Here is a 27189-nt window from a genome sequence, read left to right on the forward strand (position 1 = left end):
CGCCAGTTTGATGAATCAGCAGCCCCAGCGTGAAGGAGGGGCCGATGGAAAGGTGGAAGGAAGTGTAGTGCTGCACGCTGACAAGGAAAGGACACACTCTCTAATAATGGAGCTTAATCTTATCATAATGACGCACTGTATTTTTTTCTCTCTTATGTTTTAAGGTTGGTGTTCTTTAATTGTCATATTCTAACGTTTTTTTTTTTTCATCTTTTTTCAGGTAGCTGAGTTGCAGTGTTCCCGAGTTACAGTAACGTGAGTAAAAACAAATTGAATTATAAAGAAGTATACATAATCACTGTTCACAAATTCTGACATTATATACAAATTAAGTGCATGTTTGTGATATATATGTAGATCATAGTGTTAGCAGCAACCTACTGTGATGCAGACACTCCCTGGGACGTCACCGTGCCGCCTCCATAGTAAGGTGGCGGATCTGTTACCTTCACCACGCCGGATATCGAGAAGGTGGCTTGAAATGTTATGCCACCCGTTTTTTTTTTTTTTTTTTTGTGTGTGTGTGTTTGTGAATATAAGGCAATGCAAAACGAAGTAAATGGATAACTGAACAAGGCGAGCTGTCACGGTTTTTCTTTAATTTTATGGTGATTGATTGATCTATTTCTATAAGCATTTATTTTTGCTCTTTAAAACAATATCTCCTTTTGGTGAATGTCTCTTGCAGTGTAGAGGTGGCGTTTGTGGAAGAAGTGAAACATATAGAAACAGACAAGTTCATCTGCTCAGTTTTTTTCTAGTGGAAGAGGAAAGGTAAACCATGATATATGTGCACAGAATATATAAATCATAGGCGTAAACATTCGCATCATTATTGTCTTATGTTGCCTTTGTTACGTTTTGATATGTTGTACAGTGAAGTCAGTAAAGTCCAGGCTGGCAATAAATCAGCGTGTATAGATTAGGTGGACGAATGATTGATTGATAGACTGAGTTAATGGCTGCACCAATGTAATGCACGTGTGGATGGATGGCGTGGGTAGTGGTGAGTGTTCGTGGTGTTGAGGTGGGTGAGAGGCTGGTGGTGAGATGAGGTGGTGAGAGGCTCAATAAGGCTTACAGGTGGTGGCGGGCAAGGCGAGGCGGCACATCAAAGGCTGGGTGACGCCGGCCAGGGAAGTTGGTTGGACAGTTTGATGAGGCGGTGGAAAAGACCCCCGCCACCACTAGTCTCTCTCTCTCTCTCTCTCTCTCTCTCTCTCTCTCTCTCTCTCAGTGGTTCTGCTCCGGTGTAACGTCCCCTGCGCCGCCGCCTCCCCCAGCCATCTCTCCTTCACTCAGTGGGTTGTTTACAGTTTAAACTTTCCTTGTCCCGGGAGATGGTCAACAACGCATTGTCTTGTTCTTTTCTTCACTTTTTTTCCTTTCTTTCTGCATCTTTTTCTTGATCTTTTTTTGTGTGTTTTCCTCCTGTTTCTCTCTGCTGTCTGTCTTACATGTCTTCCCTGTATCAGTGTTATGTCTCTTACTGTGCATTGTCATATTATCCTTTTCTCGTCGTGTGATTTATTTACATTTACACTTCATTTAATTATCCCCACACACACTATTGCCTCCTTTAGCAATGCGTGCGACATTCACTTTTTTTTTCAATGTTCCGTCCACCAACTGAGTCTACATTGTCAATTCACATGGTCGTTCAGTGGTAAGGTAAGACAATCTGCCTAAGTATTTTTTCTTTAGCCACCGATGCTGCAACCAGGACTACTTAAGGATGGAAGGAGAGCTCTCTAGAGGGAAGTAATCTGTGACTTTTCCTCTTTTTCTTCCTACTTTTATTGTATTGGCGTCTGGTAAACTTTTTTTTCCGCTCCTAAGGTTAGTTTTGTGGACTTTGCTCCATTCTCTCTCTCTCTCTCTCTCTCTCTCTCTCTCTCTCTCTCTCTCTCTCTCTCTCTCTCTCTCTCTCTCTCTCTCTCTCTCTCTCTCTCTCTCTCTCTCTCAGTTTATCCAGTATTTGTGTTCACCTCGTGTTTATTTTTATATTTCATTAATCGTCATTTTTTCCCTTCAAATTTTCTCTCGCTTTTCATCCACACCTCATCCTCCATTCCATTTTCCTCCTTTCTCTTTGAACCTATTTCTCTTCACCACCACCACCACCACCACCACCACCACCACCACCACCACCACCACCACCACCACCACCACCTCTCTCTCAAACACCCCATAATTCTTGTAAATTACCTGTATTTTCCTTTTTTTTCCCTTTTTTCCTGAATAGATAATAGATAGACGTTTTTTTTCCTCCATGCAGGTGGGAAAAGTGGTGATGAATAACCTGGTGTCCACATGTTGTGATCGGCGGGGTGGTGCATAAATCAGAGCGGTGTGTGTTGGTGATGCATAAGTTGTGTGTGCCGTGAGACTCATCATCTTTGTAACGCGGTGTAAAAACAAAGAGAGAGAGAGAGAGAGAGAGAGAGAGAGAGAGAGAGAGAGAGAGAGAGAGAGAGAGAGAGAGAGAGAGAGAGAGAGAGAGAAGAAGAGAAAGTGGGGGAAATGAAGAAAAGATAAGCTTATGTGGTCAAGGAGGAAATTGTGTGCGTGTGTTTGTGTGTGTGTGTGTGTGTGTGTGTGTGTGTGTGTGTGTGTGTGTGTGTGTGTGTGTGTGTGTGTGTGTGTGTGTGTGTGTGTGCACACACACACACACACACACACACACACACACACACACACACACACACACACACACACACACACACACACACAGCTAATGGCAGAGCAGAAAAAAATACTCAAACATTTTATCTTGTATCACTTTGCGTTAGAACCAGAAAATTAATTAAGATTTTCTGCGGAATAACGAAATTGTAATAAAACCATAAGTTGTTAATGATTTTGTGACAATAATAATAATAATAATGATGATAATAATAATAATGATGATGATGATGATGATGATGATGATGATAATGGAATATGCTTATGGTAAAAAAGAAAATCAATATGTCACTACCATCACCACCATCGTCATCGTCTTCGTCATCAGTGTGGCAGTGTGTCTATATAAACTTCAGTAACAAATACAACTAACAAATTAATTCTTCCTGTCTACACTGCTCTTCTGTCTTACTTCCTTTATTGTAGTTTTACCCTGTATTTTTTTTTTCCTCTTTCTTTTTTTTTCCCCTACGTTTTCTTATTTTGTTTTCATGATCACTTTTCCGCGGCGTTTTATGTTCCCTTTACCTGTGTCTTTGCGCGCCTCATACGCCATCACTGCCTTGCCTTTCTCTTTTCCAATTTTGCCTAGGCCTGTAAGCGTGAAACATGATTATTGTCAAGTATGTAATATTATGTTTTTCCTCAAAGCTTTGTCTCCACCTCCCCACAAAACGTCGACATCTCTCTGTCTTACATTCTTTCCTGCTCCTCCTTCGCCTTTTTTTTTTCTTCTTCTTGTTTATTCTTAACTATTTTTCTGTTTGCGTTTCTATTTTACTTGGTTCTGAAATATTTTGTTCTTTTTTTTTTTTCCCCTATTTCTTTCTTCTTATCGTAATTCTTCAGTGTATATTACTTCCTATTTTAACTGATTTCTCTATTCCCTTTTTGCTGTTCTTTCATTTCTTCACGACCCAACACACTTCTCTCCCTTTCGTTTGTTTACTGGTAACATCTTAGGGGTTGGATGTCTGTATCTTATTAGGAAACCACTTTTCATGCTTGTAATTCTTCTTCTTCATGTCCTTCCTCTTCTCTTCTTTTTCTTCTCTTCTTCTTCTCTTCTCTTCTTCTCCTCCTTCTTTTTTTTTCTAATCGTTTATTTCCTGGGATTTTCTTCGTCTCTTCTATTGTCCTCACAGGAAGTAATCCTCTCACTATGAATCCCAACACACACACACACACACACACACACACACACACACACACACACACACACACACACACACACACACACACACACACACACACACACACACACACACACACACACACACTCAAGTTCGTGTAGCAGACGGACGAGGGAAAAAAAGAAAGTTGGCAACTCTAAACTCAATATGATGAGTGTGTCTCTGGCCCATTCAGGTAGCCTTTTATCTCCAGGCTCCACATTTGTGTCCATTTGGCCGTGGTCGGAGCTCTCCCACGTGATGGAAATGCTCATCAGTCGGCACGACGGACACCGGAGAAGAAAAAAAAGTCAAAAGAAAAAAATAATAAGTGTATGTGTGTGTGTGTGTGTATGAGGGTTGAGAGAGAGAGAGAGAGAGAGAGAGAGAGAGAGAGAGAGAGAGAGAGAGAGAGAGAGAGAGAGAGATACACAGTTAAACAGACATAATAAAAACACAGAAATTGTATAAGTATGTACAAGTACCTTTCTTGATCATCACCTGTTAAGAGATGTATTTGTATTCTTAATCTGCCCATATGTATGAGACAGAGAAGGTCGCGTTAGCTTGACCGTGCATGTTGGTACACAGGTAAAGGTTAAAGGCTTCCTGAAGTGGGTTAGGTAGTGGCTCTCTTCACCTGAACATGGGAAGGCTAAACGCTTGATATTTTATAGTGTGTAGCTTGGTGTACCTGTTCATCTCATTGATTTACACCTGCGACATGGAGAGAGAGGGAGAGAGAGAGAGAGAGAGAGAGAGAGAGAGAGAGAGAGAGAGAGAGAGAGAGAGAGAGAGAGAGAGAGAGAGAGAGAGAGTTTATACATTTGCACTTTCTCTTATTTTACACCATTGTTTTCATAGCCTTAGGGAAGGTGTTCAGGCTATCCACGATGATATCCGTCACCAACGTAATTTCAGAGCCTTTGTGTTTGTGTGTGGATATGTAGATCGTTGCTGTGTTGGGACGCCTGTGTGTGTGTCCGTGTGTGGGTGGATGGGTGGGTGTGTTATGGCGTGACCTTTCCCAGTGACCCCTCGCCCTTCCTGGTGACAAGAGTGTTTGCTCCTGTTTCTCAATGAAGAGCTGCCGTGTGGGATGACATGCACATCAAAAGAATAATCCACTTCTTTCTGCTAATTGTGATGTTAACTTTTGTATATATTGCAAAAAGCCTAAGTGTTCATCTTGCATTCTGTATATGTATGTGTTGTGAACTCTATGTTTAAAGGAAGTTACTTTGAAATGTTAGTTTGCCGACAATGGTGTTTTTTTGCGACACATTACAATACACTTCTACCTCTAGTTATATTCTACATGGGCCTTCTGACAGGTAACAATATATGGGAAATTATTTTTGTACGAGAGGCTTTACTTTCATCCTGAGCTTGGAGGGAGTGCGTCCTTTGTAAAGTTTGTAAACATGGAAATAAACGCCAAATGAAAATAAAATACACATCCTGTGAATTGAATGCGGCTGACGTAAAGAATGATCAGACGAGGACAGTGTCATGACAACGGGGAATGGAATGAAAAGACAGAATAGTTAAAAAAAAATACTTATGTGTTTTGGAAGCGCTAAATGTACGACACACTCACTGGTGATAAAAAGAAAAAAAGTCAAATGATAAATAAAGCGAATAATTGTAACTTTTGTAATGCCCAGTTTAAAATGACAATTATATATAGAATGAGAATGTACTAGTTTAGCGCAGTCGTAATTATTTTCTACAATACATACACTCCAAAGAAAACACACCCAACACCCAAACATGCCTCACATCTGCCCACAAACACACATTCTGAGCTTTACCGTTCTCTATTAACCAAGCAAATCCTTATAAAGTTTCTATGTATATATTTATCTTATATTTTCTTTATTATTGTAGTGCGTGTATCCTATAGTTAGCCTGAGACTCGCTTTGTGTATGGAAGTACGTGCAACAGAGAACTGATCAAGGGGAATGGCTAAGATCATTTCAGCTGAGAAGCGAAAGGTCTACAGGGTTGCGGCACTGGGGAGTGTGGGGAGTGTAGGGGGCTGGAGCTGGGCGTGTTTAGATGAAGATTAATATAAGGCGTGATGCAGCCCTCGACACGAGCGTAAATATTTGCCTTCACTCCATCTTGTGAGGTATTATTAATAGTCGCCAGTAACGTTATTACTTCACAGGCCACTCCCTTCTACTCCACGGCCTCTTCACACTTATTACATGACAGCCCTAGCGTGTGTTAGAGAGAGAGAGAGAGAGAGAGAGAGAGAGAGAGAGAGAGAGAGAGAGAGAGAGAGGATAAGAGTCTTAGAGAGTTTCATATGAAAAACCTTGAAATCTCCTCTTCCTGTTTTTCTTTCTCCTCTTTCTTCTCTCCTTTTCCTTCTTCGCCTTTTTTTCTTTTCCTCGTCCTTCTCCTCCCTAATCTGTATTCCTTTCTCTTAATATTCATTGTCTCCATTCTTCTTTTTCTTCGTCTTCTTTTTTCTAACTTTTATCAATTTATGTTATATCATCTTCGTCATCGTACCTTCTTCTCTACCACCCCCACCACCACGACCACCACCACCACCACCACCACCGTCTGCTGTTAACACCTACGCCTTGTCAGGAGGGAGCCGTTCACGATGTATGGGTGTCTTGGGAGTCGTGGGTCAAGAGTGGGTCTGGGTGAGAGGACAGCGACTCCGGGACGCGAGGAGTGTTACAAATGTAATAATTATTGATAGTGGAGGAGATGAAGATGCATGGTGATGGAGAATTAGGAGGGGCGTATGTGTGTTAGGCGAGGAAAGGAGCGTTATCATACGTCTAGGGAGTAGATGTGGGGTGTTGGGAGATAGGGAAGGGTGGAAGGTTGTTATGGAGGTAAAACGGGCAGAGGGGTGAGAGAAATATAAAGGAGGGAGGAGGAAACAGGAGGAGAAAGAGGAAAAGAGGTTTGCTAAGGATGTAATGACGTAAGGGGAAATGGTGAAAAGTTAAGAATGCCACTTTTGTTTTCTTCAGAGAGAGAGAGAGAGAGAGAGAGAGAGAGAGAGAGAGAGAGAGAGAGAGAGAGAGAGAGAGAGAGTGCGACAGTTCATTTGGATTTAGGTATTTCTTGAGTGTGCAAGGCGTCTCAGGGCATTAAAATAAATCTCTCCAGGATAGAGTTTTCAGTTTTAATTAAGTCGAGGAAAGGTTGTTTCATCCCTGCCCTCCACGGCACTCCCTGGACGTCTGGTGCTCCTCCTCTTCCTCCTTCAGACCCTCCTTCACCTCCTCCTTCACTTCTTCCTCCTCTTCCACCACCATGTTTGGCGTCTTTCCTTCTCTTTCATCCTATTTGCCATTCTTCCTTCTTCCTTGTCTTGCACTATTCGTCTCTCTTCTCTTCCTGTTTCATCATCTTTTCTTCTTTCTACCACCAACTATCCTCATTTCCCGTCTCCCACCCTCTCTCCCATTCCAACTTGCCTTCACTTTTCCTCAACTGACGCACGCACACACACACACACACACACACACACACACACACACACACACACACACACACACACACACACACACACACACACACACACACACACACACACACACACACACACACACACACACACACACACACACACTCTCTCTCTCTCTCTCTCTCTCTCTCTCTCTCTCTCTCTCTCTCTCTCTCTCTCTCTCTCTCTCTCTCTCTCTCTCTCTCTCTCTCTCTCTCTCTCTCTCATTCTTTTCCCTTTTTTTATCATCATCCACCATTTCTATCCTCTTTTTCCATCACCGTGACTGTCTTCTCAACTTTTCTCACCGTCGATTATATTTCCTCTGCTTCTCACCTAAAGTTTCCGACCGCATCCACATCCCTTTCCTTTTCCTCTTGACCACTTCGAGATCGAGGAAAAGGAGGAGGAGGAGGAGGAGGAGGAGGAGGAGGAGGAGGAGGAGGAGGAGGGAGGAGGAGGAGGAGGAGGAGGAGGAAGGCAGGTGGAGCAGCAGCTGAGTGGAAGAAGTGTGGAGGCAAGACAAGGTGGTCTACACATTGTTCTAATTTTAATTGAGTAGGTAACTTTGTGGCGCGGTGTGTAATCTCATCACGTATGCATGGGTGGCCCCTCGGAATTAATTGCTGTTAGGTAGATACTTTTTCACCCGCCACAATTAAGGCTTAGTCTTGATCAAGTCGGGAAAATAAAGCGGGTCGAGAGAGAGAGAGAGAGAGAGAGAGAGAGAGAGAGAGAGAGAGAGAGAGAGAGAGAGAGAGAGAGAGAGAGAGAGAGAGTGTATTATACTCAGAGTGGTAATTGCTAGCTGCTCGAGTGAAAGAAAGTACAATTTCTAAGTTTAATTTTATAAAAGCGTGTAAATATGTTTTCCTTTGTCTTTTTCTTATATGTAACGATGTAAAACTGGCCAAGACTGACGAAAATGATGGAAGAAGAAAGACCCACTGAGATGCCAATCCCCGAACAGTGTCGAGAGAGTAAGCCAAAAGAATAGTATAAAACTTCCCTCTTAAGATTAATTCAAGTCACAGGTAGATGGAAATACAGAAGCAGGCAGGGAGATCTATAGGGAGTGTCTGTGTAGTGTACTTGGCTAGTGTCAGTGTGGTTCAGCGTGTTTAGAGTGTAAATACCAGTGCTAAGGTAGAGTGTGAGCGACGCGTGAAAGTGCAAGAGTGTCACGAATGTTGCCACGCAGATCATGACGCGAGTGTGACAGTGATTAGGGCGTGTGTCGAACAGTGATTAGGGCGTGTGTCGAATGTATAAGTGGAGAAGTAAGTGCCTTGCCTAAAATGATGACACACGCAATAATGACGCACGCAATAATGACACCGTTACATATATTACTACTATTAACAATAATGAGCTTATTTATTTTTTATAGTGTATAGTTCATCATGACCTGTTATTCCTGTGTGATTTTTCCTTTTTCCTTTTTTCTATCTCCTCCTCCTCCTCCTCCTCCTCCTCCTCCTCCTCCTCCTCCTCCTCCTCCTTCTTCAGTGTCTACCTCTTCCCTTCTCTCCTGACGCATCATCTCATACAAAGTGACTAACTCCTCATGACCCTCCTACTGTGTCTTACTCCATTTCCATCCTCCTCCTCCTCCTCCTCCTCCTCCTCCTCCTCCTCCTCCTCCTCCTCCTCCTCCTCCTCCTCCTTTTCCTTTTCCTTTTTTTCTTCATTTCCTCCTCCTTTCCGTTCCTCTTTACACATCCTTTTATCTTCATTTTTCCTGGTCTCTTTTCTTGGAGCGGTACGTAACACTCTCTCTCTCTCTCTCTCTCTCTCTCTCTCTCTCTCTCTCTCTCTCTCTCTCTCTCTCTCTCTCTCTCTCTCTCTCTCTCTCTCTCTCTCTCTCTCTCTCTCTCTCTCTCTCTCTCTCTCTCTCTCATTACCCAGTCTGTTCTCTCATGATTGTCTCATTTTCTTTTTATGGAAGACCTCTGTTTTTTTTTTTTTCCTCTGTCTTGTCTTGTCGTGCTCTGCGTAACACATCACCCAACTGTAGTCTTCTCCTCCTCTTCTTCTTCTTCTTCTTCCTCCTCCTCCTGTCCTCCTTCTCCTCCCCTTCCTCCTCCTTTTCTTTTATTTCCTTCTCATCCTCTTGGCATTGTTTCATTTTTTCTTTTTTTTCTTATTTCGTTTCTTGCTTTTTTGTTCTTTTATCATGTTATCGTATCGTCTTTATAGCTTTCTTTCTGATTTTTATTTATTTTTCTCTTTCTCTCTTCCTTTTTCTTTCGTTGTAATCTTCCTCTCTGCGTCTTTCTTGCTCCTCGTATTCCTTCCTTCTCTTCCTGGTTCTCTATTCCGTTTACAGTGATTTATTTATTTGTTTTTTTTCTTCTTGTTATTCTGAAAGATGCTGGATTAGTCACGTTACCTGAGCCCTTTGATGGAATGTTCTCAGTTCCAATATTATTCTTTTTTTTAATTCACTGTTTCATTCTCCTTATTTTTTTAGTTGTGTTTTTACCTCTTTTTCCTGTTTTTTTTTCTTCTTCTTTTTCCTCCTACTCCCTTCGTTCTTTTCTTCTTTTTTTATTATTTTTCTTTGCTGATCTTATTCATCATTTCCTTTTTTTTTTCTCCTTTCTCATTGTCTTCTTACCTTTTACTCGTGTTTCTCTTGTTTTTTTTTTCTTTTCTTTTCTATTCGTTATTTACATTGTCTTCCAGTTCCTCCATTTATCATTCTCATATTCGGAATCTTCTCAGTTCCAGTACTAATTTTTTTCTTCATCATCATTTTATCTTCCTCTTTCCTTATTGTGTTTCAACTCTTTCTCCTCTTTTTTTTTCTTTTTCTTCCTACTCCTTTTCATTCTTTTATTTTTTTTTTCTTATTTTTCTTTACTGATCTTATTCATCATTTCTCTTTTTCCTCCATTCTCATTGTCTTTTTAAAATTTTATTCCTGTTTCTCTTGTTTATCCTCCTTTTCTCTTCATTCTTTGCTTTATCTTCCAGTTCCTCTTTTTTTTTGTCATCTTCATATTTATACCTCAAATATTTTTTTTTCCATAACATTCCGCAGCCAGAAAAGAAATAAGAAAATTAAGATAAATGGAAAGGGATAGAAGAGAATAAAAAAGAATAAAAAAAGAATAGGAAGAAATACAAGTGAATTTTATCTTATATTGTTTTGTTTGCATCAGCGGTTTCAGTTTTCTTTCTTTTCTTGTTAAATGTTGTCTTTTGCCTTCATATCGCGTTTTCTTTCTTTCTTGCTTTTTTGTCTTCGTTTTCTTTGTTTCTCTTGCTGTGAAATGTTTACTTACTAGCATCGCGTATTATCTTCTATTTTTTTATCCATTTTTTTTCCTTCTGTGTTCAATTTTTGCTTTAATATTATTTATATATGTTTCTTTTCTTAGATTTCTCTTCCTTTCCTTCTTCTTTTCTTTCTATCCACTTCTTTTCTTTCCATCTCATATGATCAGCTCGTTCTCTTCTTTCTCTCACTTTTATCTGGTAAATATCCATCTCCTCTCTCTCTCTCTCTCTCTCTCTCTCTCTCTCTCTCTCTCTCTCTCTCTCTCTCTCTCTCTCTCTCTCTCTCTCTCTCTCTCTCTCTCTCTCTCTCTCTCTCTCTCTCTCTCTCTCTCTCTCTCTCTCATGCCTCCCAGGGGTGCTCACTCCACCGCCTCACGCTACCTGTTGCCTCAGCCAATGCCGATCATTATTATAACAAATGGAGTTTATCCTCTCGCTCTCTTTTTATTGTTTTCGCCTCCGTTTGTTTGTGATTTTGCTGTTTTTTTTCTGTATATTCTGTTTTTTATCTATCATTTTTTTTTGTCTGCTTGTCTTTATTTTTTTTTATGTATACTTTTTTTTTCCGGAACGTTAGCCAATTTCCTCTCCAACTGCGTAATATAAGGAGCTCCGTTAGCGTGTTTGTTTTCCGGGTTTTTGAGCGTGTACAAATAGTGGTGGTGGTGGTGGTGGTGGTGGTGGTGGTAGTGGTGGTGGTTATGGTTGTGGTGCGGCACTGAGGCAAAAACACACTTCTCCTTCGTTTCCTAAGTACCTCTAGTTTCTTATTTCACGTGGCATTTGTGTGCGGCGGAATACGAATACATTACTGTAACAAGACACGATGCTGTTCTTTTGTATATATTTCTTTCGTCATTATTTTTCCAGTAAATGCGAGTCTGGTTTTCCAAGTGTTTTTATTTATTTTATTTATTTTTTTCTTTCTGTGGATTTCAAGTTAGTGGTGTTTTTTCCTTGAATGTTTGATGTTATTTATTATTTTTTCTGGCCAGTATTTAGTCGGACTGGTGGTGATTTTCTATATTTTGTTTTTAGTTGTGGCAAAGTAAATGTTCCAGTGTGTGTGTGTGTGTGTGTGTGTGTGTGTGTGTGTGTGTGTAGAGCAGTAGGTATTGAGTGTTAATTGGGGCCTTTGGAGTGATGAATGTGAATGTGGAATGTGTGCTGGAAGGGAGAGCTTTTGCATGCGTATGTGTGTGTGCGTGTGCGTGCGTGCGTGCGTGCGTGCGTGCGTATGTGTGTGTGCTTCCCCCCTCTTCTCTGCTGTGACTGATTGTTTTCCGTGATGGAGGCGGACAAACGACTCGAAAAATGGCTGTCAGACTGTCAGTGTCACCCCCGCACGACTCTCACCGGCGGCTGACACCAATCATCTCCGTCACCGCCGCTTCTCTCCGCCTCACCACACTTTGAAGTTCTCCCACCACTCATATCACCTCACCCTCACGTTACACAGAGTTCCCGCCCTGTTCGTTGGGTATGTAGCGAAAGGCAAACGTTTATTCATCCTTGCTTGTGTTGATATCCTTTAAGTTGGAAGTTTCTTTGTTCTTATTTAGTTTTGCCATTTACAGCTGTCATTTACTTTAGGTCATGCCACGGGCAATGCGTCCTTTCCTCTTCTTTGTCAAGTTATTTCACTACTACTACTACTACTACTACTACTACTACTACTACTACTACTACTACTACTACTAATACTAATACATCTGCTATTGCTACTGCTACTGCTGCTACTGCTACTGCTACTAGTACTACTACTACTATTTCTGCTGCTGCTGCTACTGCTACTGCTACTGCTGCTGCTGCTACTGCTACTACTACTACTACTGCTACTGCTGCTGCTGCTACTACTACTACTACTACTACTAGTTTTGTTGTTGCTACTAGTACTGTTGCTGCTACTACCACTATTGCTACTACTACTACTACTACTACTACTACTACTGCTACTACTACTACTACTACTACTACTACTAGTGCTACTGATATCAGTAAATTTGCGGACGACACAAAGATAGGTAGATCATTTAGGTTCGATTCGGATGCCAAGGCTTCACTTGGATAGGATGAAAAAATGGACAGATAGATGGCAAATGCAGTTCAATATTAACAAGTGCAGTGTACTGAGCGTAGGCAAGGATAATCCAAGCAATAGGTACACGATAGATAACGTGGCACTAGGAAGTTTCAAGTATGAAAAAGATTTAGGAGGCATAGTTAGCTCCGATCTCGATACAAGGAAGCAATGTATTGAGGCCAGAAATAAGGCGAATAGAGTATTAGGATTAATTTTTAGAATTGTTAAAGGCAGGAGTCCTGAAGTAATACTAAAATTTTATTTGGCGCTGGTCAGGCAACATCTTGACTGCTGTACAATTCTGGTCCCACAATTCAGGAAGGACATAGCTCTGTTGGAGTCAGTGCAAAGGAGGATGACTAAAAAGATACAGGGGATGAGGCATATTCCCTACGAAGAGAGACTGAAAAAAAACTTAAGTTGCATTCTGTAGAGAGACGAAGGTTAAGAGGAGACCTGATAGAAGTATTTAAGTGGTATGAGGGTTTTAACAGAAGGGGCATGAATGTAGTTCTTAGGATCAGTAGCGGTGACAGAACCAGAAATAATGGATCTAAACTTGAAAAATTCAGGTTTAGGAAAGAATTGGGAAGAAACTGGTTTTCAAACAGAGTGGTTGATGAGTGGAACGGTCTCAGTGGTCATGTAGTCAGGGCTGAGTCATTTGGGAGCTTTTAAAGAAGGTTAGATAAATTCATGGATGGAGAAGATAGATGGAATTAGGTAGCTTAAGCACACAGGGACTGCCTTCCTTCTTTTCTTATGTTCTTACTACTACTAGCACCACCACCACCACCACCACCATCATGACTGCTGCATCTATTGTCATTGTACAACATTCTAATTTACTGAGCGAGCATCCATGTGATTTATCGCCCTAACGCTGGCAGGGACGGAAAGATGAGTAGAGGTTGCAGGGAAACACTGCAGTATGTATCTGAAAGTCAGTAGTAGTCATTCTCATGAGAGAGAGAGAGAGAGAGAGAGAGAGAGAGAGAGAGAGAGAGAGAGAGAGCATTTGCTGATATAATTTCATGTTGGTTTCTTACATGTTCATCTATATTATTGGTTGCTTTGCTTTGCCACAGACGACAACGTTGATATCGATTTATTTAAAGGAATGGCTGACTGACACGCGTTCAATTAGTTTCGTTAGTGCAGAACTAAAGCCGCCTGAACCATAGGCCCAGCCTCCGCAGCCACCGCCGCCGCCGCCGCCACAACCACTGACTGCCATTTACCACAACTACTCCTACCATAACCATTACAGACTTTTACACTCTATACTCTGACTTGTTAGGTATTATTGAATTGTGTACGTGTTAGTTTCAACTTTCCCAGGTTTACACTGAATACTTTGTTGTGCGTGATTGAATAAGATACGTTTACGAGTGTTATGGTGTTATGGTGTACTGTTTTCTATAAAAGGAAAAGAGAAAAGGCAAAAGATACTTTCATTCAGTCTGAACCTTCACCGGCGCCTACGGGGAGGAAGCAGGGCATAATATGATATGCCACTGCGAATATTGCTTATGATGAAGTAGATAAAGACTTAGATACATATATAGATAGTTAAACACACACACACACACACACACACACACACACACACACACACACACACACACACACACACACACACACACACACACACACACACACACACACACACACACACACACACCACATTACAATACACCATACATTAATATGTTAAATCCAATTCAGTGAATATGTTATTATAAAACTGTGTCCTGCTTGTTGGTGTGAAAACATGCTGAGCTGGTGAGACAAACAATAAAATCAGGGAACACAAAGTTAGGTGAGGGGAGGGCCTGTCATCCTGTGTCCCCCTCCTCACGTTGCATGGGGGGGGGAGGAGCAATTAAGGAGGAGTGGGGATACATGTTTGAACAATTAATGGATATAAAAAAGGGGGAAAACTGGTATAAAATAATCTTCATAGAAAGGACTGAGTGAAGCTAACTATTTTCCGAAAACAAAGCTCAAAAATTTCTCTACGGGAAAGAAGGGAGAGTGAGCTGCCTGGGGGGTGAATAAAAAAAATATATATGTTTTGTTTTGAAGTGAATATTGCATTTATGTTTGACGTCACTCTGATTTATTTGTGTATGTTCAGCGTGTTGCTTGCAAAATAATGATGGTGATAATGATTTATACATTCATTACAACACTAACAATAATGACATCAGTAATAATTATAGCAGCAACATCAGCAGCATCATTAGTAATAGTGTAGCAATGTCATAGTTGTAGTAGAAGCAAAAATAGTTAGTAGTTAGATGAGTGAAAGACGTTTCTTGTGAGTAAATGAGTAAATGATGAAATGAATAAGGAACAGGTTGGAAGTTGATGAGTAAAGAATGAGGATGCGATAAAGTGACGGAGAGAAGATTGAAGAAGTGATTGAATGAGTGAGGGCGGCAGGAAGATGAGAGAGAGAGAGAGATAGAATTGAGCGAATGAGTTCATGACTGAGGGAGATGACGTGGGAGAGCTATGAGTGAGTGAGTGGGTGAGTGAGGCAGGGAGTGAGTAAGAGAGGCGGAGAGGCAGGAGTGGCATGAAATGAGGAGCGGTGCAGCATATATTCCTCCGAAGTAATGGATGCCGAGGGTCACAGGTGTTGGTGTTGGGGATAAACTCACCACCCAGTGTTTGTTTTTCTAAGGGGATAGAGCATTAAGGGAACATGGCACCACACTCCTCTTCGTCCCCCCCCCCCTAAACTACCCTAAGGCGATTCTTTTAGGTTCAGATAAGCTCGTCCCTTCCAACCACCTCCATCCCTCCCCAAACTCTCTTTTTCTAGTGGAAGCTGGTGTGGTGTGGATGGAGTAGATAGGATGATAGTGTTAAGTGGATGAAAAACAAATGTGAGGAAAAACAAGACTAATGATACGTCTTATGAAAGTGATTTTCCTATGTGTAAGTTGAAATTGAAAGTTGACACGAATTTTTTTTTTTTTTTTTTTCAATATAACGAGGGAAAACGATATTAGACTTGCCTGTGAAACGATTAGCGCGAAGTTGGAAGTGGGGTTAATAAACATGGAGTATAGCGAGAGGTGTTTGGTCGGCAATCTCTTGAATCGCACCGAGGTAAGTTTGCTTTAATGGATGAAAGAGGCTCCGTGATAAAGAGATTACGACTAATGAGAGGAAGAGACGGTGTGTGTATTGCCTGTGATTAGTGGCGCTGTGTATTGAAAGATCAGGAGAGAGAGAGAGAGAGAGAGAGAGAGAGAGAGAGAGAGAGAGAGAAAGAGAAAGAGAGAGAGAGAGAGACCGCACAAAGATTTACAGCTGAGTCGCTACGTAAACACACCTAAGCTAAGGATTTTCTGGCTTGGATGCATTTAGTTTAGCGCAGCGCAGCATAGCATAACATTGTATATCAGTATTGTATAGCATACGTTTGGGGCTTAAAGAGGAGTAGTGTATATCGCCCGTTTTTCATTCTCTGCACTGCTTCACGAAGGCTGATTTATGGAGGCCTGTCTGGAAGTGATGCGAGCTTCTGTCTGTTGCTGGAAATCCCAAAAGCGTGTGACAAGACAGCAGATTGAAAGCTGGATAATAAGAAAAGAAAGCAAATGTGTTTTTTGTGGCGATTATTTTAGATTTTTGTTTTCGTAATTTTCTATCCTGTTGCTTTGTTTCTGTGTACTTGTTGGCGTCTCTTCCTCTGTTTTTTTTTTCAGATTTTTTTTTCTCGTCTGTTTCTGTTATTTTCTGTTGATTATGTGTATTATAAAGTGAATAATTTTTCGTTTTGTTTCTGTGTGTGTGTGTGTGTGTGTGTGTGTGTGTGTGTGTGTGTGTGTGTGTGTGTGTGTGTGTGTGTGTGTGTAGTGTACGCACTCACTTTTAACAATGGTTGGTAAATATAAGGTAAAGATGTAACATAAAACAAGATCTAATTGAAAGACAATCCTCTCTTAAACTGAAAAAAGCTCCGGGAGAGAACAAGTAAAAATGCGTCACTTGTTTTTTCTTTTTTATTTCCAGCATTTGTGATATTGCAGCGTAAACGGTCATTTTTAACAGTTTTCATTTCCATTGCCAGTGTCTGCAGGGCAATACTTTTTATTTTAGACACCCTTCCTCTGTTCTGTACACCGTCTGTTGCTACACGAGTACCTAGCATCACTACCCACTCACTCCCACTCCCACTCCCTCTCCCTCTCTGATTCCTCCATAATCTACATCTGTGGTTCTCTCTCTCCAGCGTTTTCTTGCACTTTTTATATGGTTGTCCTTCTCCAGCCAACGCAGTGCGGGGAGCGGCCATTAGCCTCAGTCCGCATTTTGATAAGTTCTGGGGGTATATTGTGAGAACAGTGCGTGGGGAGGCGGCTTTTAGTTCCATAACGAGAAATAAGGAAGACAAGAGAGTCACATCTCCCGCCGTGAATTTATAGTTACTATTTGTTCTAGCGAGGAAAGACGGTCGTGGCTGGAGGGAGAGCTTTGCCGAGAGGGTCTGTTTGGAATGGAGGGTAGAAGAGAGGTGTGTTGTAGGCTTGTGTTGAACGCTGACATCTATGTGTCGTAGGTTGTGCGTGAAGAGCTTACTGTGAGACTTAAAAGCTTTTGGTTTGTTTCACACTACATAGTTTCCTTGGGTGAGATGCCGTAGTGCGTGAAATTAAGAGTACGCTTCACTCATTGGTTATATGTTTACAACACAAAACATGACCCAGAGAAGCAGCCTCTCTCAGTCAGCGAGAGGCACAGCATCCACTCAGTGTCCTGTGCCACTACATAGTTCGGTGACTCCCAGGTGATAACTTGCACCCTGACACACCCTTCCCCTTCCGCCCCTGTGCACTTAAGTACTTCCTGGTGCCGCCAAGCTCTCCCCTCTCCTCCGTGACATTTTTACTGGTCTTTTTTCTTATTTTCAAGATTGTTTCTTACTTGTGCTAGCTGGAACACGATGCGGGACACAGTATTGACTTTGCCGCATTATTTGTAGTTGTAGGTTTCTTCCTGTTCTACTTATAAAGTGTGGCCACTCGTGTACTCGTCCTTCAACACTACATGTTACCAACTTTAAATGTGAGTGCGTATATTTGTGTTTCTGTGTTTGTTTAGTTTGTTTGTTTCTTTGTTTGTGTGTGTGTGTGTGTGTGTGTGTGTGTGTGTGTGTGTGTGTGTGTGTGTGTGTGTGTGTGTGTGTGTGTGTGTGTGTGTGTGTGTGGGAGTGTGTGTGCCGGCCCTCTACGGTCATTTAATCAGCTTTGCGTTTTCCACTCACTGTAACTTTAGCGCAACATTCGAAGTATAGCCCGTCGATGTTGTATTTTAATCACGCGTACATGTTGGCGGTACAGTAATAGTTATCGCTTGAACTAATTATAATCCTCTTCTTACTATGAATATTTGTGTCACCTTAATGCCTTCTTTACTCCTTGCTGCCTTGCCGTTGTGAAGTACAGTCCAACTGAACGTAAAATGAAACATGGGTGAAAGGTACCGTAGAGGTATAACCTCTTTTTCCTCTCTCTCTCTCTCTCTCTCTCTCTCTCTCTCTCTCTCTCTCTCTCTCTCTCTCTCTCTCTCTCTCTCTCTCTCTCTCTCTCTCTCTCTCTCTCTCTCTCTCTCTCTCTCTCTCTCTCTCTCTCTCTCTCTATATATATATATATATATATATATATATATATATATATATATATATATATATATATATATATATATATATATATATATATATATATATATATATATATATATATATATATATATATATATATATATATATATATATATATATATATATATATATATATATATATATATACACACACACACACACACACACACACACACACACACACACACACACACACACACACACGTACATCACCAAAGAATTTTCTTCTAGCAGCAAAGTATTGAGATTGAGGCGGCTTTGTGCGGCTACCTCCTGGGGTGATGTTAGTCCCAGTGCCACCACGCCCCGCCCCGCACGGCCCCGCCTCGCCCGTCCCCGCTCTTCTACCCCAACTCCAAGATAATGAACGCAGACTTCCTGCTTCCTCGTGAATAGACGCATCTCTTATTCTACTGACATGTCACGTGGCTTTCATCATTTTTTTTTTTTTCATTTCCACCCACAAATTTCAACTATTGGTTGGTTTGAATATTCTACAAACATTAGCTAGGTTATACTATTTATTTATTACCTGCCTGACAGTTTCAGCATTATGACAAGATTGGAAATTTAAATATGGAAATACTCTTTCGTTCCAGAGAATAAAACTATTACAATTTCAATCGTGTGTACTTTAATGTTTCATTCTGGGGATTGTTTTTTGTTTTAGATACGAGAAGGAACACTCAGGGCGATACAGGATAAAAAGTGAGACACTCCAAGAGCTTTTATCACAAAGGCTGGACACGTTCCTATCTCATCAGTACGTTTTTCATTACCCATCAGCAATTCCCTTTCAAAAAATGCATTATCTCGCATTTGTGTCTTTCTTTTCATTCTTATTTACACTTAAATTTCATTAGTTTCTTTACTTGACGAACATATATAAATAGTAACACGTAAGAGGAAGGGGAAAGTTAATTAATGAAGACATAAAACACCTGCGCACAGAAGCCACACAGATGGCTGGAAAGAAAGAGAATTCCCAGTGAAGGTGTACACGCTAAATGAGACGTGGACGTGAGGGACACAGGCGATTAACAAGAGGGAAGAGTGTGAGAGCCAGCAAACAGAGCGAGGAGAATGTGTAATAGTGAAGGTGATACTGAAGGAAGAGACGTGGTTGGAAATTCACTGGATCTCTTATTTTTTTCTTCAGTTTTTCTTCCCAATTGGTTGAGAGAAGGCAAAGGTACGGTGTGTGAAGGGTGGGACTGTCACCTCCGTTAATGAGAGTTTGTGGGCGTCTCCCAGGTAATATTCTGTGCTCCCCCTCCCCCCTCCACACCTCTCGCTATACCGTGGGATTACGGCTGGGATTCTGTGGAGGATTTTGTGCCTTGGACGGCGGCGGGATTGAGTCTGTTATTTATGATGGACAGGGAGGCGGGAGTGAGGGAAGGGGGAGAAAGGACTGGTGAAAATGGGGAAAGAAAATGGAGTAAGAATTGAAGGTGGATATTTGAAGAGAGAGAGAGAGAGAGAGAGAGAGAGAGAGAGAGAGAGAGAGAGAGAGAGAGAGAGAGAGAGATTATTTTTTTCTCTTTATTGTTTTCCTTTAATGTGAAGATCTATGAAAAAAATATCTTTATACCTGAACTTACTAGTTTGTACATTTACTACTAAAATGAATGTGTGTGTGTGTGTGTGTGTGTGTGTGTGTGTGTGTGTGTGTGTGTGTGTGTGTGTGTGTGTCATTGCAGAAAGAAATAATAGTAAGCTTTTGTTAACTTCTGGCGTATAATGGTCGCTGGCCTTCACCAAGGACGTGCTCATTGTGATAATCAAGTTTCTCAAGGCATTTTCGTAATGTTCCCTCTTCTACACCGTACTGCTTCTCTTTGCCTGCCCCGCCCCGCTTTGCCCACACCATCTCCCCGCCCAGCCCTACGCTCACCTCTCCTGTGCCCCACACCCTCCCTTTCACTTATCGGATAATCTCACTCTCGTGGCGGAATAAATGTTTCTTTCACGGTCGATTATCAGATGTATTTTTGTCCCACTGCCCCGCTCTTTACCGCCCCATTTCCAGCTTCTCATGGCGAGCAATGGGAGGCTGAGTCTGGAAAAATGTGTTTCCACTTTGCAAACTTGTTTTCGGAGCGGTGGCCACTAGAATTGTGAAAGTCCTTCTGCCGGCCCATTCACTCCCTCCAACGGCCTCTTTGAGTATTCATTCTGCGTTAGCTTTGCCCCGCCGCCCCGAGTGCCGCCTGCCCTGCACTTCGCTACCTTCAGGTTTACTTTTCACCATCTTTTATGCATTTATTCTAAAGTTTGTTTTCTGGTTAGGAGTAAGCTGGAATTTTGTCTTTTATTTCTTGTTTTCTTCTTAATGTGTCATGTGTTCCTTGTTGTCAACTTATTCTTGCACCTCAGGGACATTTAAGTAAATGTTTTCAGGGTAAGCTTTGGTGGAATGGACGGAGAAGGGAGGGAGAACAACCGCCTTTCGATATTTTTCTTGCCGCACTGACTCTGTTTGTTCCTTGAACCATATCAGACTTTTATGTTTATTACATACCATTATAGACTTTTTCGCATGTGTACCGTGACTCATGTGAACTTGAAGAGACTCGTAACATGTAATATAGGTGATGAAAATAATTATTTCACAATTGCGTTATAGACCACTTAATATATCAAATTGAAATTACATATAATAAGAAGTCATTATTTACCTGGATAATGTAAGCTTACATGTATGATATATTACCTTCAAATAATAGATAATATAATGATACTTTTATATGTATAAATACTGGTAGCGTGTGTCTCGCTTATCCTGCACTTAACAATCATGTATTTTGTTTTATCCATTGCATCAACACAAAAAAGGTTTCACATATTTATTTAATAGTTACAGTTGTTGTTTGTTTTACCTTGTATCGAAATGGCTTTAATAGCGGTGGGCAGTATATTTTCTTCTTGAAATAAGTAGGCAGAAGCTGTGCCTCGTTCCCTTCCGGGCTCCTCGAGGAAGTCTGAGTAGTTTATAAGTTATGTGCTCCGGTATTTACAAAGTTGGTGCAGCATGTTCATCTTGACCGAGGCGCAGGTGCAGCAGGAAGACGAAAGGGGAGGTGAAGATGATAAACATGAAAGTGAGACTCGAGGGAGGCGGAGCAACAAGACGACCGGGAAGAAAAGGAAGAGACGCCGGAAGAAGTTGATAAAAATTCATGTGGGGAGGAAGGACAAAAATATTCAAGAACTCCACGACGAGAAATTTCATGAGCCGTACTTTCTTTTTTCGTTTGTCATTAGTGGTAGAACTTGACGGCCAGCTGGAGTACAGTATCCTCCCACTTTACACACGTTTCCTAGTATTCTCCTTTTAATTGCGTCGTAAGCCTTTCTGTTTCGGGTGAGAATTTGGGGTGAGGTGTTGTTGGTACCGCGAGCTGAGGCGGCGAGAGGGCTGAGAACAGAGAAGGTGAAACGAGCATCTCACGTGTGGAGTTATATGAGCCTTGCGGGTGACATGATGAGGAGTGTTAAAGTCGTCTAGTGTTGATGAAAACCTGCTTGGTGTGTTACCCTATCTTGTCTTGGTCGTGTTATGTTCCTGTGAAAGTGAGTCTGTTTCTCTCCGTCTTTCATTTTAGAAGCCCTGTCTGTTTGTCTGCCTCTCACTTTCTCCGTCTATCTTTGCATATGCTTATCTCTCTCTCCGTCAGTTTCTATTTCTGTTCCTTTTTTTATCTCTCTCTCTCTCTCTCTCTCTCTCTCTCTCTCTCTCTCTCTCTCTCTCTCTCTCTCTTCTCTTCTCTTCTCTTCTCTTCTCTTCTCTTCCCATCGTCTCTCATCCTATCTTGAGTGTCACGCGTCGAGGTAATGGTGAGCAGAGTGGTGTGACGTGCGGCGCTTCTGTCTGCTGGTCAGGGGAGGGTTGAAGGGGAACACGGAAAGGAAAGTTGACCGTCGGCGTGGCTGTTTGTGGTGTGTGTCAGTGTGCGGGTGTCGCTTACATGGCCGGGGCAGTGATGACGGGGAGAAGGGGTGGAAAGGAGATGTCTTGGGTAGAAACTAGTCGGCAGTAAGAGGCTGGAGTCGGCGATAAGGTGTCGCGGAAACGGTGGTTTACGACGACCCGAAGGAGGATGTGAGGGCTCGCGGCTCCCTCAGGACTCACTCCTCCGGTCCCAGTATGCTACTAAAGGCATTTATAGTCGAGTGAATATTTAAGGACCTCAGTAGTATGAGTTTTTAGGGTGCTCTTTCCTTTCAAAAGTCGCGTGCGTCTCCTCTGTCTTGCAAGTCACTCTCAATGGAAGGAACAGGGAAAGTCCCTGAGTCACGGGGTGGTGGTGGCGGCAGCGGTGGTGGTGCTAATACACATGGTGCGTACACACCTTGATTCATTGACTGGCTGTGTTATCAACACACAACGTTTTTCTCACATTTATAATTTTTATTACATGTTCGGTGAACTACATTAATTAGCTTCTTGAAATAAATCGTTCAAGATGAATGATCTTGTACGAATTGACCGTTGAACATTGTCACAAGGTAGTGTCACGAACGTATCCCTCGCTAATGTTAACTGTTGAGGCGGTCACTGTGTGGTTGGTGGTATTTGACTGAATGTTTTGTCAGGAGGGAGCATGGTCTGTTGTAGGATGATTTATTTTTTGTGGGAAAATATAACTCACACATGTATGGAAGTGTATATTCCATGTCTTTTATATATCGTTATAAAAGGCTATTATACGATTTACTTTCTTTTCCTTCTCTCTGGTATTTTCTTATATTGTATTTATCCTGTATCCAGTAATGTATGCATTAGTGCTGAAGGAAAAGAAAATATGTATTAATGGAATTGCATTGATGTATATGTGAAATATCGAAAGATAAGAGAACAGCATTATACATAACAGTGTAGGTGATGAGGACTTTGCAGCTCTGATGATGCAGAAGGAAAGAGAAAGTGGACGTGAGCACTTTATTGTAAAGTGATGGCCGAGGTGCCTCTGTTGGGGAGCTGGGGGGGGGACGGGGAAACACTAGGCTCTTCAGTCTCAAAGTGAAATTTGAATCATTATTTTATCTAAATTGGGAAAGGCAGGCATTACGAAATACACCAAAACCTGTTAGATGGTGACACCACCTTGGCACATCAAAACTACAACAGACTAATGTACTCACCAGATGGGCGAGCCTTGTAGGAGGAGGGCACTTGCTGTTCTTGACAATGTTTATCTCACTCAGTAATCTTGACTTGCTGGGACATGGTGGGACGACGCACTTGGCTGTACTGGGAGGACAGAGCTTTGTGGGGGTATTGCCGAGGGCTTCAGGCTGCTGCGTCTTCACTGAGATAGTCATCAGGTGTCTAATCGCACTAGCTTTTATGTGTCAGTATGTTATGGTGTACTTATTGAGGAATAAAATCGTTTAAATGAACGCCAATTTTTTTCTTGAGTTTACCATGGATATTTTCACTAGTGATTCAAAGCACTGCTATTTTTTTTTTTTTTTTTGTTCGCTGTGAATTTCCATAACATGACCCTGAGTCTACTCCGAACACTTATTATTCAGAATAAACAATAATCGTGTTGTTTGTGTAAATCATGTCTTGCACGAATCGAGCCTCTTGATGCTACACATTCCTTATGTTCCACTTTGCTAATATGCTGCTGGCATGGGAGCGTCACGCCCCCTCAGCAATATTCGTATTTTAAATTTAGACATTCTGCCACCCCACCTCGAGGAGTGTGGAGGTGGCGCGTAGGTGTTCGTGGTGTGGGCCGCACCAATGAAGCAACAGTTGTTGGAGGCAGCGGGCGTCAGGCAGGCCACCCCGGGGTGAAGAGTAAGACTCTCAGGGTGCCAGTGACGATCCACCCGGGTGCCACAGCTTACCGCCCCACGTTGGTTGATGAGGCAGCCTGGCCAAACACTGAGGCCATCTCCCCTCTACCGCGCGCTGGGTTCTTCGACACGCCCACCACCCGCCAGGCCACTCCCTCGAGCCCACACCCGCCGCCACCTCGTTTCTCATCCGTCCCCTCCTCCATTCACCCGAGCACTGTCAATGAGAATGCTGATATAGGCAATTATATTTGGCACTATTTTAGTTTTTGTGTGTGAAAATATACATTTCCACAATGTACTAAGCTTTGTTCTTTGCGTACGGTCCGGTACTTGCTCGCCTTTCACTCTATTGGTATTCATGGCAAAGCTAAGCTAGCAGTATTGGGAATAGTGCATTTAATCAATTGTTTGTAGGTTGTTGTACTGATAAGAAGTGAGTGAAGCAAGCAGGGTGAATGAACGGGGGCACAGAGCTGGACCAAGGCGGGTGGAAGTGGGCGGAGCGAGGGCGTCAGACTCCGCCTCTCTGCGAGGAAGGCGCCCTCCGCAAGCCAGTGGTTCCAGTGTACTTGCCGTGCCCGCTAAGGACCGCGTCTGTGCTACTGGCCTCTCTTCGCACCTCAACCACCTCCACACACCAGCACACCCCTGTGCCCTGGCCTCGCACGCCCACCACCTCACTTATCAAGTGTTTATACTAAAGTTACCAGCAACTCTCCTGGCGTGAGCCAGGTGTTGATCGCTGGAGTCGGAGTCTACCGGGCCAGCAGGTCGCACCACAAGGAGCGGTGGCCCTAGTTATTAATTGCACTAGACTTCCTATACCCCTTTGCCATGTGAGTTGTGCTACCTGGAGAACGCTGTGTGGGGTGTGCAGGGAGTCGTGAGTGGCAGTGTTGAGTGCCGTGGGACGCGAGGACTGATGACGCTGCTCGTCTCGCAGCAGCCACACCCCAGGATGTACACATTTGAACCCCGAATGTAATTCACTGCACCAAGTTCAGCTGCCCTTCGTGGACGTCGTAGCGGTGGATTTATGCAGTGAATTCATGCTGGAAGCCTGTGTCTGATATATACTTGTGAAAATTGTAAGTGTTGTGGAATGTGGGAAAAATAATAGTAATTTTACCAGGTTTGGTACATCAAATGGATATGTGTGTGTGTGTGTGTGTGTGTGTGTGTGTGTGTGTGTGTGTGTGTGTGTGTGTGTGTGTGTGTATTTGTGTGTGTTTGCTTGCGTACGTGAGTGCGTACATGTGTGCGCGCGCTTATATACGTGCGTACATGCGTACTTAAGAGCACATATAGATGTGTGTGTGTGTGTGTGTGTGTGTGTGTGTGTGTGTGTGTGTGTGTGTGTGTGTGTGTGTGTCTACGTGCGTGCGTATGCGCGCTCACACGCACAGATGTGTATATACGTGCATTTCCCTTGGTTGTCCCTTGTGTTGTGCGTTATACTTTGATCCTATAAATGGAACAGTGTAATTATTCCAGACTTCTTTTTTTGGAAACCATCATAGTTGCCAAAATTTTTGGTCGTTGTTCACGTTACTGAGTGAAATACCTTTTCCATTAAATAACAAGAGAGGAAAAATGTACAGCAGTGTGCTGACGATGGACGTGTGTGCCCCCGTTTAAAGAAAGGCTTTGTGATGAGAGTTTTCTTGTACTCCTTGAGAGTTATGTAAGTTTCATTTTTTTCCGTGAGTGTTCAAACGGAGCAGTGTGCAAGAGATAAGGAATATAAGAAAAAAAAAAAAGAACTTGAACAACGTACACGAATTCTCGGGTCTGGTTTTTATGTCTCTTCGTGTGTGAGTATGTTTCCTCATTATGCGGTGACTGACGTGACGAAACCCGGCACATGAAAGCAGCACACGGGGCACGTCTCGCTTCCTCTTGCGTCTCTCAGAGTGTATGAGGTGTTGCCTCGTAAATCGTAATGAGTGGAAGCGTGTAAGGGGTCCTGTCCCAGTCTCCTGTCTCCTTTGCCCTCCACGCACAGTGCCGCCAGGAAGGACTTCGGACCCCAAACGAGGAAACAGCTAAGTCTTGACACAAACTAGAGCCCCCTGTAGCTGTTGCCAATGTATAGTGCCGTGTATATAGTGGTGGATGGCGATGTGGCCGGGCAGTACTGACTTTTTTTTCTTGCCATATACTTAAATTCGTGCTTTTGAGAGAGAGAGAGAGAGAGAGAGAGAGAGAGAGAGAGAGAGAGAGAGAGAGAGAGAGAGAGGGAGAGAGAGAGAGATCCTTTTACTCTCTTTTCAGTGTATTAAGGGTGAATTAGTGGTAAAATGCACAAAAAAGGTGAGTTACATGTGATAGTTACCGAAACCTGTTATGTGTCGTCCTGCCCTCTTCCTAGAACTCAGAAAAATAGTGGCACAGTCAGTGATCGTGTGGCGACGCGTTCACTGTCACCAAAAGCTTGCAAAAAGAAAAGACACTTCGTATTTTTGGTTGTGAGTGTGTTATAATGAGGGGGAATCGTTTTGGGTGAAGGTGATGTGATGGTGGTGGTGATGGTGATGGTGATAGTGATGGTGATGATGGTGAAGATGATGGTAATGATGGCATTTAAGTGCTTGACAAATATGCCTTCGTTTTTTTTTTTAGTTCTTTTATTTGTCACAGTAACTTAATTGACTCAGTGTTCTTTGTTAGTGTAGGAGTGAAGCATATTCCTGTATGGCTGTGTTTCAAGTGTCGGTTCTGTTGGTTGTTTCGGTTTAGTTTCCTTCTTCGGCAGTGATCTTTGTGGTACAAAATATCTCAAACTTATTTTTCTCTGTTAATGATTGGTAAGTACACACACTAAGACGTATCATTTCGCAATTTTTCTTTTTATCGAATCTAATTTATTATCTTCTCAAGCACATTCATATATTGCTCGCATTCTTCCTCTAAGGTATTAAACCAAAATTCATATAAGTGTCAATATTCAACTTCAACAACAGTATTGTAATCAACACCACCACT

At 42.3% G+C, this 27189-nt stretch overlaps 1 protein-coding gene and 1 long non-coding RNA gene across 15 annotated transcripts in view; both read left to right on the forward strand.

Annotated features, from left to right (window-relative positions):
• Positions 1–27189, forward strand: part of LOC123520769 (tyrosine-protein phosphatase Lar-like) — a 924035-nt gene that overhangs the window by 397404 nt on the left and 499442 nt on the right. For 3 of the 14 annotated variants that reach the window (XM_045283354.1, XM_045283355.1, XM_045283356.1), the window contains one exon: positions 221–255. The exons of the other annotated variants lie outside the window; for them this stretch is intronic. The gene's annotated coding sequence lies outside the window, so the exon portion shown is untranslated. The remainder of the gene's footprint in view (positions 1–220; positions 256–27189) is intronic. 14 annotated transcript variants of the gene reach the window in all.
• LOC123520771 overlaps positions 23408–27189 on the forward strand; it is a 79814-nt gene continuing 76032 nt past the window's right edge. The window contains exon 1 of the long non-coding RNA XR_006679370.1: positions 23408–25292. This is a non-coding gene — a long non-coding RNA (uncharacterized LOC123520771). The remainder of the gene's footprint in view (positions 25293–27189) is intronic.

Source organism: Portunus trituberculatus, chromosome 47 (assembly GCF_017591435.1).
Source record: "Portunus trituberculatus isolate SZX2019 chromosome 47, ASM1759143v1, whole genome shotgun sequence".
Classification (NCBI taxonomy): domain Eukaryota; kingdom Metazoa; phylum Arthropoda; class Malacostraca; order Decapoda; family Portunidae; genus Portunus; species Portunus trituberculatus.